We start from the raw sequence: 15,000 nt of genomic DNA, 5'->3' as shown, positions 1-15,000 counted from the left end.
GTGTTGCAGCCATCAAAATCCAAATTTGTTCTTATTTACAAAATACAATTATGTTGGTCAGTGAAAACATTAGAAACTTTTCTTTGTACTTTTGTCAGTTAAAAAAAGGTTAAAAAGAATGAACAAATAACAGATTCTTAATATATATTCTATATATATATATACGTATATATATATATATATTTAGAAAAACAATATTGGGATAAAATCTTCGATAAAATCTTCACGCTATATCCATTAAATCATTTTTATACAACACCAACTCAAATATACAATGTTTCTTTTTCTAACAGAGGCCTTTTATGTGCTGCCTCTTTATTCCGTCTCTTATGTGCTTTATTCTTTTCTTTTGAATTACATTCTTGAATTGCTATGACTTTTATCTGAATCTATTGCATTTATACACCAATTACATGCCAGACCTATCTTGCCTTTTATAAAATGATATTTTCCTATAGAGAATGTTGAGACAGGGTCAAATGCAGGGGCGGAAGAATAATTTCCCTAAGATATTGGCGCAGATTTCCCTCAGAGGCTTTGATTGAATTTGAATCCACAGCAGTCAACTGTAGGATATGAGGATGTAAAAGAAAAGAAAAGAAAAAGCTGTTAAGTAAATCCATAGATTTTCTTTGTTCATTGCTCCATGTAGTGGCACATCACGGTATTTAGACTCCCTTTCACCACCTTGACAGAAAACTGCAATAAAATAAATATTTTTTTAAAGACGAAAAAATTATGTTTTTGTTAATTTCTGTATTTCATGCATTATTAATTGTGTTTCAGTTGGAGTGTTAGTACAATGAGAAATTCTGCGGATAAAAGGAAATGCATTGCAAGGCCACTGAAACAAAATGAAAGAAGTCAGGAAGATAATGAAGTGCTCGGTGAGACGTGGGGTGTGCAATTTCTTTATTCTACACGTCTAATGTCATTCTGACGGGATTGCTTTGCACTGCTGAATAAACCTAATCAAAGCTTTTGAGATCTGCCCTGCAAAGGCAACACTAGCAAAACAACTGTAAGACAGGCACATGCTACAACGGCTCACGATATATTCTTTTTGAAGAAAGAAATGGAATCAATTCAAACCATTTGGCAGACATCAGGATGGCCACTAATGGCTAGCAAGCTGGGATAGGTTTTCAGTAAAATTTGGGAAAAAAAGAAGATACATTTCACTTGCCTTTCAGAGGAGCAGCCATCTGAAGTCATTGAGGCTCTTTTACTTCTCAGCAAGGATCGGTATTGCATACTTTCATCTTAAATTCTTTGGTTCCTATCATGTTTAATTTTTCATCACTGCCTTTCATGTCAGTTTAACTTTGATACTAACACTCCTCCATCAACTCTATTCATAGGACACGGGTATCTTCTCCAATTGGGTCTGACAGTCCAGTTTATCTGGCAGTGTCTTCAGGTTTCAGTGATTTATTCGTCTCACCAGGCACTGGATAAAGAGCACCAAAGATATGTCAAAAACAAACCTTTGTATTAATTGTCAACTTAAATGATCCACTTTGTATTGATTATCAACTCAAATTTAGTTTGCGTGCAACAAAATGAGCAACTGGTGTTCTTGAACACAGGTACTGTCAACAGTGACATGAATGAATTTGGCTCCCGGCTGCAATGGTGGCAAATGCGGCAAAATAAATAATGTTCAACAATAATTTAAAATCTAGTCACCACTGAATTGGGGAAGCTTTTTGGGCATCAATATGTGATTTTGTCTCATCAAGGTGAGTGCCAGTGTTTCCTTGTCTTTCCTTCGCAACAACAAACACAGTGCATGCTGTGATGATCGTTTACTAACTCGTTACTATAACTCTGTAACTGTAACTATCTCGTTAATTTAGCGGTTTGATTCAGTTTAAGTTCAGTTTTCATGGACATTCTGTTTGTATTCGTTAGTCACGTGTTTCTTTGTTCAGATTCCCGCCACTAATCTGTCTCCTTGGTTACCGTCATTATGAGTTCATGTGTATCAGCTGTGTATTGTCATTACCTCGTTTGGATTCAGTATTTAAGTTTCCCCTTCACCGTTATTCAGTGTCTGGTCACTGTTATGTTTGGTTGTGCTCATGCTGGTCTGCCTACTCCTGGATTACCAGGGGCCCGTTCTTCGTACGTCGCTAACTCACTTAGCTGGATTTGATGGCGATTTGGCATGATCTTGGATTGTTTGGTTCTTCGATGCTCATCCTGGACTTGCTGTCATAGCAACAGGTGTGCAAGCTTAAACCTGCTCCCGAGCTGGCTTATTACATGTTAGCAGGAATAGATCCCGGCTTCATAAGCGGAGGTGATGCGGGAAGTCTTTCGCAGCCATGTCTTGTCCGTTTTTACGACAAGAACCTGTTGCTGAAGGTGCCAGGATAATTCAGAGAGATTTAATTAATCGTGTTTTGCGAGATAGTCAGGATCCTTTAGCGCAGCGTGATAATATACTTATTGAGAGATATCGTTTTTCTTCTGAGGGTGTCTTATACATTATTAATTTGTTGGAACCACACGTTAAATGTTTGACTCGTCAGAGTCCGGCTTTACAGTAACAACGGCACAAACTGTTTGTATTGCATTGAGTTTCTTTGCGAGTGGCACTTTCCTTTACACTATTGGGGATGTGGAAAAGTTGGTGAAAAGTGCTGTCTGTTGTGCCATTTGCAAAGTTTATCCGGCACTCAAAGAGTTTTTAGGGGGGTTTGTGGTATTTCCAAGCCACTTAAGACCACAGGTTGGGAAGCAGATTTTTTTGCCACTGCAGGTACATTATAATTGTTAATGAAGATCATGCAACCATGATCATGCCAAAAAGTAGGACTTACAGTATTTGTTCCTCAGGCTTCCCTAACGTGATTGGTTCCATAGACTGGAACACACGGCCCCACTGAAGGGAATTTTGTGAGCTGAAAGGGATTCCACAGTGTAAATTTGCAGGTAAATTACAATTATGATTCTTATTATTCCAGATTAGTAATATATCAAAGAATAAAAAAGTTATGTAATCAAAGTATGCAGTTGACTGATTAAAAATATCTTTGATGGTGAGTGACTCCATGTCCTACATCATAAATGTGGAAGCAATATGGTCTGGATCTGTGCATGAATCGGAGAGGATTTTCAGAGAGTCACATTTATGTATGTTATTTGAACATGGTATGGACCAATTTAATATCAAGCTTACTGCATTACATTTATTCTGAGCCCAACAAAACTGCATTTTTCCAGGTGCTTACGACGGCGTCCTGCTTCGTGACGGGCTATGCCTGCAGGCAGTATTTCATGACGCCATTCCCTGACCCAGACCCTGGACCACAAACCCGTTTCAATGCAGCTCTAGCCAGGATAAGGGCACACATTGAAGTGACCTTTGGGCCACTAAAAGAAAGATTTCAGTGTCTGAGGCTTGCACCTGACAGGGCCTGTGACATTATTGTTGCATGTGCCATACTCTACAATATTGCCACCATCAGAAAGGAGAGGACCCATGTGGTGGCGGTGCTGCCTGCTGATGAGCTCCAACCAGTGCACTTGGACCAACCTAGTGGCAAGGCTGCACGGGACACGGGACTTTTTTTTTTTTTTTTTTCAAACAAAAACCTTCATTAAATGGAAGACAAGGCAACATGCTTAGTTCCTTGATTTTTATTTCAATTTTTCTTTGTCAAGAAAACCAGTGATGGTCATCTTTTGCCTGCAATAAGATCTATTGTTATCCAAGGTCAGCAATAGTGCCCTGTGAAATGGTGTATTAGCGCTTACTCTGAAGTTCCTTTTGAAGCAACTCAATCTCTAGTGCCAGTTTTTTCTTTAAGGTGTCAAGATCTATTTCTCCCCTTAATTTTTGTTTTTTTTTTCAGGTCAAAATACCCAATTTTCTGTTGTAGATTCCGTTTATATAGGGTACGGATATCGCACTCAGCCATTTTGAAATGATTAAATATATTTGAATATATAAACATTTTAAAATATGACTGGCTATTTGGATTTGACTTGATTCTAAAGTTTGAAAGGTTGTAAAGGAAGATTTGTTGGCGTAACATGTTGGAACAATATTCAACCCACCATTTTTGTTCTTTCAAATATGCAGAAATATTCTTTCAAAACCGTGATATTTATATGGTGCAAATACAATAGCATTAAATAAACTACATTATACTATGAAACACCCACCATTTGTATCAAATTCTACAGCTGTTCAAATAAAAGTCATTTGGATCCTAAACGCTTCAGTTTTGGAGATTAGACTCAAACTCGCTCAAGTTAAACTTGTCGAAGTCCTGGAAACTGTATAGTTATCAATTGTCTTTAAAAGTAATTAATTTCTTTTTTTTTATCTACAATGGTGTATCACAGCTCTCAGAGTATCAATTCATTGTTTCATTTTGAAACATTTTGCATTAAGCTGCTTCACCTCTTTAATTACTGTGTAAAGCTTAGAGTCTGTTGTTGTGAAGAATCTCCCAGAAACATTTAATCTTGGCAAACATGCACAAAGGATTTACTGTGTGACACTCATGTTTCTCTGGTACACCATCTGTTTACCTGGCATTTAACCACAGGCAGCACTGAGTTGAGAAAATGACCAAGAGTGTGAGGATGTGCTCTTGAAGCGGTAATGTAATCAACAGTTTGGTGAAGAGTTTTTAATACCAGAGAACATATTTCACCAGTAAGAGATATTTAATGACACATTTCCACAGAGTTGTAATTTATTTTGTCAATAGAAGAAAATGAAACAGAAGGAATTATGTTTAAATAGATACTTAACTCAGAATAAGACATTTGTGATGGTGTTTTCAGAAGGGGATCTTCCAGGTCTTTCTTACATGCTGCGTTTCCACATCACACATAAGGACAATTCACTTTTATTACCTCAGCAGCATCATGTCTGTTAAAAATAGATGAAGTGCAAAACCATTAACATGAAGCAGCAGGATTGGTGCAACTCAATCTCTTAATTAATTTTCACTGGACAGAAGTATTTTTAGCCTGCTCAGGATGGCAATGAAGTGCTATTTCTCATGCTGGTTTGGAGAATGAGAAGTCATTGGTGGTCCCGATGTGGCTGAAAAGTCATGGCACGCTAGCAATGTTCAGACATTTATTTGCTGAGGCAGTTACTCCCCTGGAGCCGGAGACAGAACAGATTGAATGTCATGCTGTGCTCTCTAGCATCCAGCACTTACTCAGACTTACTGAACGCATGTGTTGGTCTGACTTGATCGCTTGCTCTCGTCTGTTCTCACCCAATAATATTTACTTAAATCAACCTTACATAAAGATCAACTTACTGTGGTTGTGTGCTGTTTGTAATCAAATTAAAATTAAATTTCAGGAAGTGTAACTGTAAGTGTTGTTTTTATTAATTCATTTCATGTTTTACTGTAAACCTATTTAAACTAGACCAGAATTATGAAAATAAATTATGCCACAGACCCCGAAAAATGATTATAATATTTACTTTCTATTAAGGTGACCCATTGGCACCCTTTTATCAAACCCTAGATTGAAAATCCCTGTGCTAATGTACTCCTAAATGTTGACAAAATTCACTTTTAGCAGATCTATATATTTTGGTTTCACTTTATTTTGATGGTCCCTTTAACACATTCAGTTGACTATAAGTATCATTGAACCTACATGTTTACTAACTCTCATTAGAATGTTAGTAGAGTATTAGTAGACTTGTAGGGTTTGAATAAGTTGACATGTAGTTGCAAAGTTACTTATAGTCAGTCGAATGTCTGTTAGGAGAGCATCACAATAAAGAGTAAACAGATATTAACCAGACAGTCTACTAATACTCTTAGTTGTTGTTGACATGTAGTAGCAAAGTTACTTATAGTCAACAGAATGTTCAAAAGGGACCATCAAAATAAAGCGTTACCCACATTTTAATACAAATACAAAACAGAAATACTGATGACTCATCCTGCACTACACAGAATTTTGTCCAATCAAATGCGTTCTAGATAAGAATGCCCTGCCATCCTCCCCCCTCCCCCTCCCCTCTAATACCCCAGCAACTGACTAGCAAGTAACACATCTTTAGGTTCTTCTCAATACTCAAATTGATGCTTCCTCGTTTCCTTGCTCCTACGTCCTCAAGCCTGTGACCCGGAAACCGGTCAAACTCTGATAGTCACGAAGGACATCTCAATTCTCTAATTGCACTGCAAGGAGTTGAGGAATAAGGAACGAGGAAGTTTGAGGAGTCATGATTGAGGATACAGTGGTGTATCCTTCCCTCTCATCCTAAGGGGGTGGAGCTAAGATGCGAGGAAAGGAAGCGAGGGAAGGGAACGAGGATGCTCAAATAAGAAATGAGAAGCACCCATGATTCATGACTGTGATGTAATTAAAGTCTGTTGGCTACACTGTAAAAAAAAATATTGTAATTTTAACTGTAAAAGCCTGTAAAAATGTGACGGTAAAAACCTGATAATTGGTTTACAGTAATCCCCTATATATGGGGTGAAAACGACTGGATTTTTAAAATCTATTTTAAAAGGGGGTGCTTTAGATTCTGCATTTCCCTGTTTCAGTGAGAAATACACAAAAAAACTTCACAAGAAACAAAACCACACTTGTCAAGTCATTTCATGGTGTTTTAATTTTTTTGATGTTGCATTTTCTTTTTTACACTGTTTGAACGACCGCCTGAAGATCCTCTTGGTAATGTCAACATTCAGAAATCAATGTGATGCAAGCAGAATAAAAAGATGGAATGAGAGAAGAGAGGAGAAAGCACATCCTTACCTTATCTCCCATGCTTGAGACACAGTAAGCCTGTATCTCATATTTTCATCTTTTTTCCTCATCCTTTCTTTGATTTGTGATATTTCTTCTTCAGATTATTCTCTGCGATTGGTCTCCAGAGAGAGAGAGACTGGGACTGAAAATTGGTATCTTTCCAGATATATTGAAGAAGATATCAAAAAATCATTTTGTGTCTAATTTAGACTACAAATGGTTTATAGAGAATGGAGAAAGAATCTCACGTTTCCTCACAGCACTGTTCTCTGTCAGTGGTTGGCTCTTTTGATAATAGAGAGCCATTTATGTCTGATCAGAACTCTTCATCTAAAATGAAATTGTCTATTTATTATTATGTACTTCCCAGGCACACTTAAACGAGATTCAAACATTGCCTTTAAATAAAACTTTGTGCTTGTTCACATCGGAAAAAAATACTGCATGATTATGTTACTGAAACTGCCATATACTGCTGAATAAATTCTTCAATGCTCTCATGCACAGAGGAGACATGATGGCTAGAGGAAATGTTTACATCACTAAGTTCAATTCACATCTTTTTAATTTTGTCCGTTGGTGTTTGTCTAATCTTTCGGGCCTTTTGAATTCATTTGAAAAATGCTTCATCTTTTAATTTACCTTGATTGATTTGAGAAGTTAACCCAAAAGCCAGGCTCAGACTATGGAATTTATAAAATCTTAACCGATTATGAAATCTGGTTGCATCACGCATATAAGAAGAATCTTCACAGATTTTCCTCTTTAAAATCTCAAACCTGCACACACTACAAGATTTGAAAATTGTGACCCGATTATAAGATACTCTTAAGATTATCATGCCAGATTTAGCATCTCACGGGGAAACAGATCTAAACAAAATGGATACTGTGCGTCTGTGACATTAAATGAGGAGACATTATACAGGCAGTCATGTTGTTACCAAATTTCGACTAGTCGTTCCTCCATCTCCGTTGTCCACCGGACCCGTACAGCTGCTTGTTGTTTCGCGGTCGCCATTTTAAAAGTTCTGTCACTTCCGTCTCCTTGTAGACTTGTCTCTCATTGGCTATTGTGGAAGTACTGAAGAATCATATTCGTAATTATTCTGATTTAAAATCCTAAATTTAAATATTTGACTGATGTTTGATATTGTCGGGGTGGCCTGATGTTTCCACAAGCAGATCGGGAGGTTTAAGATTTGATCTATAAATGCCTCACATTACCAGATAATATGGGCTGAACATCGGAACCAACCGATGGCCTGGACACGTTTTTTTTCCTCAGAATTTTCTCAGAAGAGGGGTAAATTGAGCAAAAAAATCTGCCTGGAACTCCTATAGTCTGAGCCCGGCTAAAGACATCCCAAGAGATTTGAGGGCACGCCACTCAGCATGTGATTTGAATCAAGTCAAGTCAAGTCACCTTTATTTATATAGCGCTTTTACAATACAAATTGTTTCAAAGCAGCTTTATAGAGATAACAGGAAAGTAAAGTTGTAATAGTATTGTTAAATTCAAAATTAAATGTTAAATGTCCCCAACTAAGCAAGCCAAAAGCCAATGGCGAATGAAGGCGAAAAAAAAGGTGACAGCATGTGTATTCCCTTGAAACCCACCGTCTCAACCTGCTCATGAGGCTTATTTGAATTTGAATGTCTCATCAGGGCCGTGCTCCTTCTTACAGACCTAAATGCATCTCTTTTTCAAGAAAGATTAGAGCTGAGGATTACAGAGAATCAGAAATAGCTTGTGTGATCCAGCTCGACACAAAACGTGAGCAAAATCATGAAACATGAATATCTCGACCTTGAATCACGGTTCTTTTCTAAGAAACCCCTGAACTTTTCTTTCTATATTCCGTGTTCAAAATACAGGAGGGCTAGATGGACCTGAGACCCCATAGCTAGCTTTATACTTATCATTACATCAGTAGGTCAACATCTCCATTAAATTTTAGTGAGATAAGTGATTAATTAACCTATCAACATCAATCAACATTCATTTCTATAGCACATTTAAGTTGACCAAAGTGCTTTACACTCCCAAAATTACCAAAACAGATCCACATAAGCCTAAGACACAATACTCGTTACTATTCGGTGTCAATACACTTAAGTTATATGCAACGGAGTGATGCGATTTCAACATAGATTTAAAACATTCAAACGAGTCATAGGATCTGATATGTGAGGGAGGCTATTCCAGAGGTGTGTCGCTGCCACTGAGAACGCACAATCTTTCACTCTTTCACACTATTACTGTTTTTATTGTTTTTGTTTTATTAGTTTTTTTTTTTTTACCAAATGCAGCCTTGGTGTGCCAAAGAGGCTTATTTAAAAAACTTTTAAAATATCCAATTATTCTTAACTTTGAAAGTGTATTGTCATGTTTAGTGTCTACGTTGATGTTGTGTTTGCTTGTGGCACACCCATTTTGTTCATGTCTTTCATTGATGTAATGCCTATCACCTGTTGTCTTGTTAATTAGTCATTATGAGTTCATTTGTCTCAGCTATGTCTCGTTTCCCTGATCTGTTCTGTGTATTTAAGCCCTGTGTTTCAGTCTGTTCTTTCTTTGTCATCAGATTGTTCTGTTTTTGTTATCCAGTTTATGAGTCTTAGAGTGTTATTTAAATGAAAGCTGGTGCAAATAGATCTTGCATCCTTTCCTTCTTCAACCTGCATTGTGACATGTATGTATTGTTTCTTGACTTAGAATTCTTTATTGAAGAATACAGTTTTAAGTACCTGTAGAAAAATGACCGATAAGAATACATGGGAAATTATGTCACTGTTGTTGGAACTGTGGCTGTTTATTCTAGGACAGCAACTTGTGTTCTAAATGCAATCATTTTTGTCTGGTTGGTTTCTGATTCAGTGTCTCTTGGCTTTGTTGTACTGTTATGTCTCCAGTCTATCAAAAATAATGAATTTCACTTTGAACTGCTATCAGCCTGTATAGGTATTGTTCATATTTGCTTCATCAGCAGGGCTGGACTGGGACTAAAAACTGGCCCTGGCATTTTGGCCCAGACTGGTCCACTACATATAATCATAAACACAATCAATCTTTTCCCACCCCTGAATATGTATACTAACTCCTATTAAAACCACTAATGCCATGTAATGAGTGAGTAGGAATGAGTAAGAGTTAATAGATGAAATAACTACTAATTGTAAAATACAATCAAACTAGTCCACAATGATGAATCCTAAAACAAGCTATAAGCTGCATATGCATAGCAATACCAGCGTTTGACAGGATTTTTGGTAAATCTGTGGTGGATGGACCTCTGTCCCTTTAGGGGGTTTGGGGGACTTTCATAATTAGATTTGTACTAATTGCTATGCTTGAAAGAGATAAACACATGATCTTTTATTTTGGCGGAAAACATGGTTTATAAACGCGTCTCATTACAATTCTAGTAAAATGTGTAATCGCCAACTATGCAGATGTGTAAATAATGCGTAACTGGGTAATGGGGATCCTACACTCATAGCCTGAGTGTTCTGAAAGTTGCCTAGTTTTGCTTACCACAGTTCTCTACACTGACCCTCCTCAATATCCTCATCAGACACTTGGAGGGCCCGTTTCTTTTTTTCACGCTATTTCTCTGCACATTCCTTTCGTTTCTTCATCTCTGACTATTTTGACAGATACACACTGACACTGCACGCTCCCTCAGAGCCAAAAGGGGGAGGAGTTTAAAGATGTGATTGGACCAGCCCAGTGTCAATCAAGAAAAGGTTTTCATGGGATAGTCTGTAAAAAAAAAAAAACCTACGCTGACCTTTTTTTGTCCAATGCATTACACCGGCACAAAGATCCCAGCGCCGCCAATTAAGCAAAACTAAACGAATGGGCCGGATCTATATCGGCCCAAAAAGCACGTCGGCCCACCGGGAAAGTGCCAGGTATGCCTGATGGCCAGTCCAGCCCTGTTCATCAGCTATGCAGTATGCGACCTGTTTATCTTTGGTTATGACACACGTTTATTACCTTTTTATTAAACATGCTCCTAGCCTCTGTTTACCGTTAGCTAATATCCCATCTGTCTCTAAAATGAGTTTGTCTACTGTGAAGAAAAAACTGTCAGCTCGTGTAATTTATATTAAAGTGTTTTGAAATAAAGTTTGGTATTATGCAACTAACCATAGAACATATTTTCTCTATCAGAACAGCAACTGGATGTGGCAGAACAGTCAATGACAAGTTTGTCTTTTTTTTTAAGTAAAAATGATACAGTAACAACAGACCTACACCAGGGCAGAGAATATCATAGGCAAAAAGCTAGACTAGAACGTGTCACTTATCAAAGTTGTCGGTCATTGCTATGCAAATAGGTATATTGAGGCTTTTGACGCTTTTTGGATTAAACAAACAACAATGTAAGTGAATTTAGACCGCAAGAGTATGTCATGGAAACAAACAGGCCACCTTACTAGAAAGCTACAGTGTTTAAAGCAAAATTGCAGTATAGCCTCCAACGCCTGAAGCCTAACCAAAGATTGAAAAAAAAAATGGAGGGTTACATTCAACAATCTGATTTAATGTATGCTTTAGAGTCTAAAACTTTTAGTGTACTTTTAAATTATGAGGCTGGCAGATATGCCATCGAATACCATAAACCTGATAAATGGGGTTGACCTACAGTGATAATTGCCTATTAATGTAGGACATTGATGTTTTTAATATTAGGCTTAAAGCATAAGAGAGGATTCCTCCATTGGGAAAAGCCATTGAAGAAAAAAAATCAACTAAGAATGATTTGCCCTTAACTTTAAACTTGTGCAGGTCAAAGAGGGTTTTTCCTTTCTGAAATCACTTGGATGCATCAGTGGACCTTAAACTTTGTTCAACCATGGAACCTATAGGTTTAGTTTGGTCTTGATTCTTTACAAAAAATATGGTCTTTAGCTTTGGTCAGCTTCACAGAGAAAAAAGGCCTCATGTAATTTCCAACTTAATCTGTTTAGGTTTGTGTGTAGGAACAGTGGAATTGTTTCATAGGAGTCAGACTAATGTTTTACTATGTACATAAAGTGACATTTTCCATGAAGGAGATGGAAAATATGATTATTCTTTGTTTGTAAAACAAATAATATTTGTTTATTTCATTACCAACATTACCTTTTGTTTTGTTTCTGAAATGAGATTGCATTACAAATGGCTTCTATTTCTTGTAATGGAACCCGTCTTGAAGATTATGCAGCTCACACACTGAAAGGAGAGGGAAAAATCTAATAATTTGTTTTTTGCCTTTCATTTGTGTAAATCAAGCACTCAATTTTCCAGAGTAGAGAAACAATCTAATTGAGAAAAAAAAGACTAGCAATCCCCCCTTTTTTGTTTTCCCCATTCATTTCCCCCATGAATCTTAGTAATTAATAGAATGCATTACAGGCTGCTCCGGTGACTTATTCGCCCAATTCTACCAGCCTCAGGGACAAATCAGTCTGACTGATGAGGAGAGAATTAAGTGTGTAGAGAAGGAAGCTTCATAAACCTTAGTCAGGGTAATGCCATATTTATTTATTTTTTTGCGAGTGAAAAACATCCTGTCTGAAAATGTAATCTTAACCCTATCCGTACCCCTAAACCTAACCTAATAAGTTACCCCTAAAATCATAGGGAAATTATAGGTGATTAACACTGATGTAAAAGCACCTAACCCTAGTTGTAAGCTTAAACTTGACAAATACACTGGTTCATAACCAGAGGTCATAAACATTATAACCTTGAAAAAAGGTTAAATCTCGTTGGAATGCTTTTCTATCAAACCCAAATGAATTTTTAATTCTCAAGACATTTCTAAAGTAAAATATTTACACAACCTAAAATCCTTAGGACTGAATATTTGTGGGAAGCTCAATCTGAATCGGCTGCTTTCTGCCCCATTACACGCATGTTTATAAAATCAGACACTATTTCTCACAATTTACAGTGACTTTGTCTATATTTCATACTGGAACTTATGAACTCGCATGCAGTGATTGTTTATCAGACAAGAGAGAAGGGAACTTACACTAAATACACCACTTTTCAGTTTCATAGCTAGGAGATCCCAGAAATTGAAGCAAGAGGTTGTAAAATGCCCAAATGGTGATATGAAGGCACAGGTTTTAAAAAAGGAAATATGCACCGATATGCAGATAACAACATGCAAAAATACTTTGTATTGTTATTAGTAGCATCTTCACTAAAAAAAATAAAAAAATTTTTATCAAAACACTTCAGACTATGTTTGGTGGTGGGACTATCTGCCTGACCAAGAGGGTAAAGTTCTGGAAAGCTGTAAACAATCATTACAATTTTTGTTCCGCACTTAAGCATATAAAGTACAATAAAGAGACTATTAATTTACAAGTGTTTTACCATCAGGAAACTACTAAAATAAACAGAGTCCTGCATTTCATTTCACTGCTTTAATAGAGTGTGAGTGAATAGTAGAAAATCTGATCAAAGCATCACTTCTACCTCAATAAAACCCCTCAACAAACAGTCAGGTCAATACTGCACCACATTAAATGAACTCATAAGAAGTTTATACCCACAGCACACTGAGTCCACTAACTCCTTTCCAAACAGCTTGAATTTTGTAAAGGGGCAAAGAGAACTCCCCATAACTGAGTCATATATTTTTCGCACTCAGAATAGTAATAAAAGCTATACTGTTTGCATCTGGGTATTATAAAGATAATTTGCATCCTTTGCGCAGTATATACTGCAGCAATATAGCTTTAGTCCCAGCATCTTTCTCATTTGTAAGTCGCTTTGGACCAAAGCGTCTCTTAAATGATTAAATGTAAATGTAGCTGAATGGTTAAAGAGTGGTACTCTATTAATTTAAAGCAACACAGGCTCATTGGAAAAACATTACTCTGTGCAACATGCAAAATACGTACCAATACGAACATATCACTGCAGTTTCCAAAAGAAATTAACACTAGAGGCAGTAAAACAGCCAACACTTTTAATCGTTTTCACACACAATTATAACTACAGGGGCAGATTATGGATTAATAAAGATTTATTTTCACGAGGCTCCTTGCAGAATTATGTTATGTCCTCAAAACACTTTTTACGTTAGTGCATTATTTGTAATCTAATATATTTTGCATCACTTTAACCAGCTCCATATGCTCAGTTTTACTCAGTTATTAAGCTTGCTCGGTAGCTCAGCTGGTACAGAATTGTACTTGTGATACGTACCCTGTGAAAGACGTGTCACGATATATGAGTTCATGCCATGATTATGTGCATGTTGCGTTTTTTGAAAATGAGCCTGAGCTGAATTAAAACTGCTGTTGAGGCACCTCTCGATGGAAATAAATGTTGTGATGTTATTTCCATCAAGACGTGCGTATATTTTTGGTCAAGATTTTGAATTGACAATGCAAGAGTCAAGCACTCTGTAGAGTCTATTCCAGCACATCTCAAAGACTTTCAATGAATTTAAGGTCTGAGGTGGAAAATACATGTGTAAGCTACACACTCCATCAATTAGGGTTAAAAGAACTGTTGCCAAACATATAACATGGTAGAAACATAATAATCACTCCAATAATGATCCGATCATAGATTCTTAAGCATTGGCCTATTTTAATCCAAACAGCGACTTTTTATTTTTTGGCAGGACGTTGTATATAGAAAGAGAGGAGTTTCACCCATGCTTTAGGTCTTGATTTGAATGAAACTTCTTTCTTTAAATGTGGACACGAAATGTAAATTAAATCTATCTATATTTATGCAAATTAAATATAGCAGGAAGAAAATATCATTAACAAGTAAGATACTGAAGTTGGCCTCATGCTACATTCTGCTGTCAAGTCTCTTGAGAGGGGAAAGAAAATCATTTTATTTTAATTCGGCCACACACATACACACACACAAAGTTAAAAGCCACAACAGGTAATGCAGATTGCAGTGTGCATGGATTGAATGATATTTGAAGTGAGGCACAATAGCATCTCTATAAAGGATGACTCAGACATGTTCTGTGCTTCCCAGAATACAATTTAAGGTGTAGCTATATGTTTCTGTGAATTTTATTATAAAAATGCTGGGGTTCTCGACCAATTCACATTAGAACTCAAGTAAGCACCCCAACATGGCATCAAAAGTAAACACAAATGTTCTTCAATTTTAATGGTTTCTTGCTGTCATCATGCATTAGTTCAAAGAACAATTCAATGGTATGGACCATATTTGATTTTATGTGTCTGTATTATCTACCTT

The sequence above is a fragment of the Siphateles boraxobius genome, unplaced genomic scaffold (genome assembly GCF_051911475.1).
Source record: "Siphateles boraxobius isolate OS27281-9 unplaced genomic scaffold, OSU_SipBor_1 18, whole genome shotgun sequence".
NCBI lineage: Eukaryota > Metazoa > Chordata > Actinopteri > Cypriniformes > Leuciscidae > Siphateles > Siphateles boraxobius.
The sequence above is the reverse complement of the archived record's forward strand: the minus strand, read 5'-3'. Positions refer to the sequence as shown.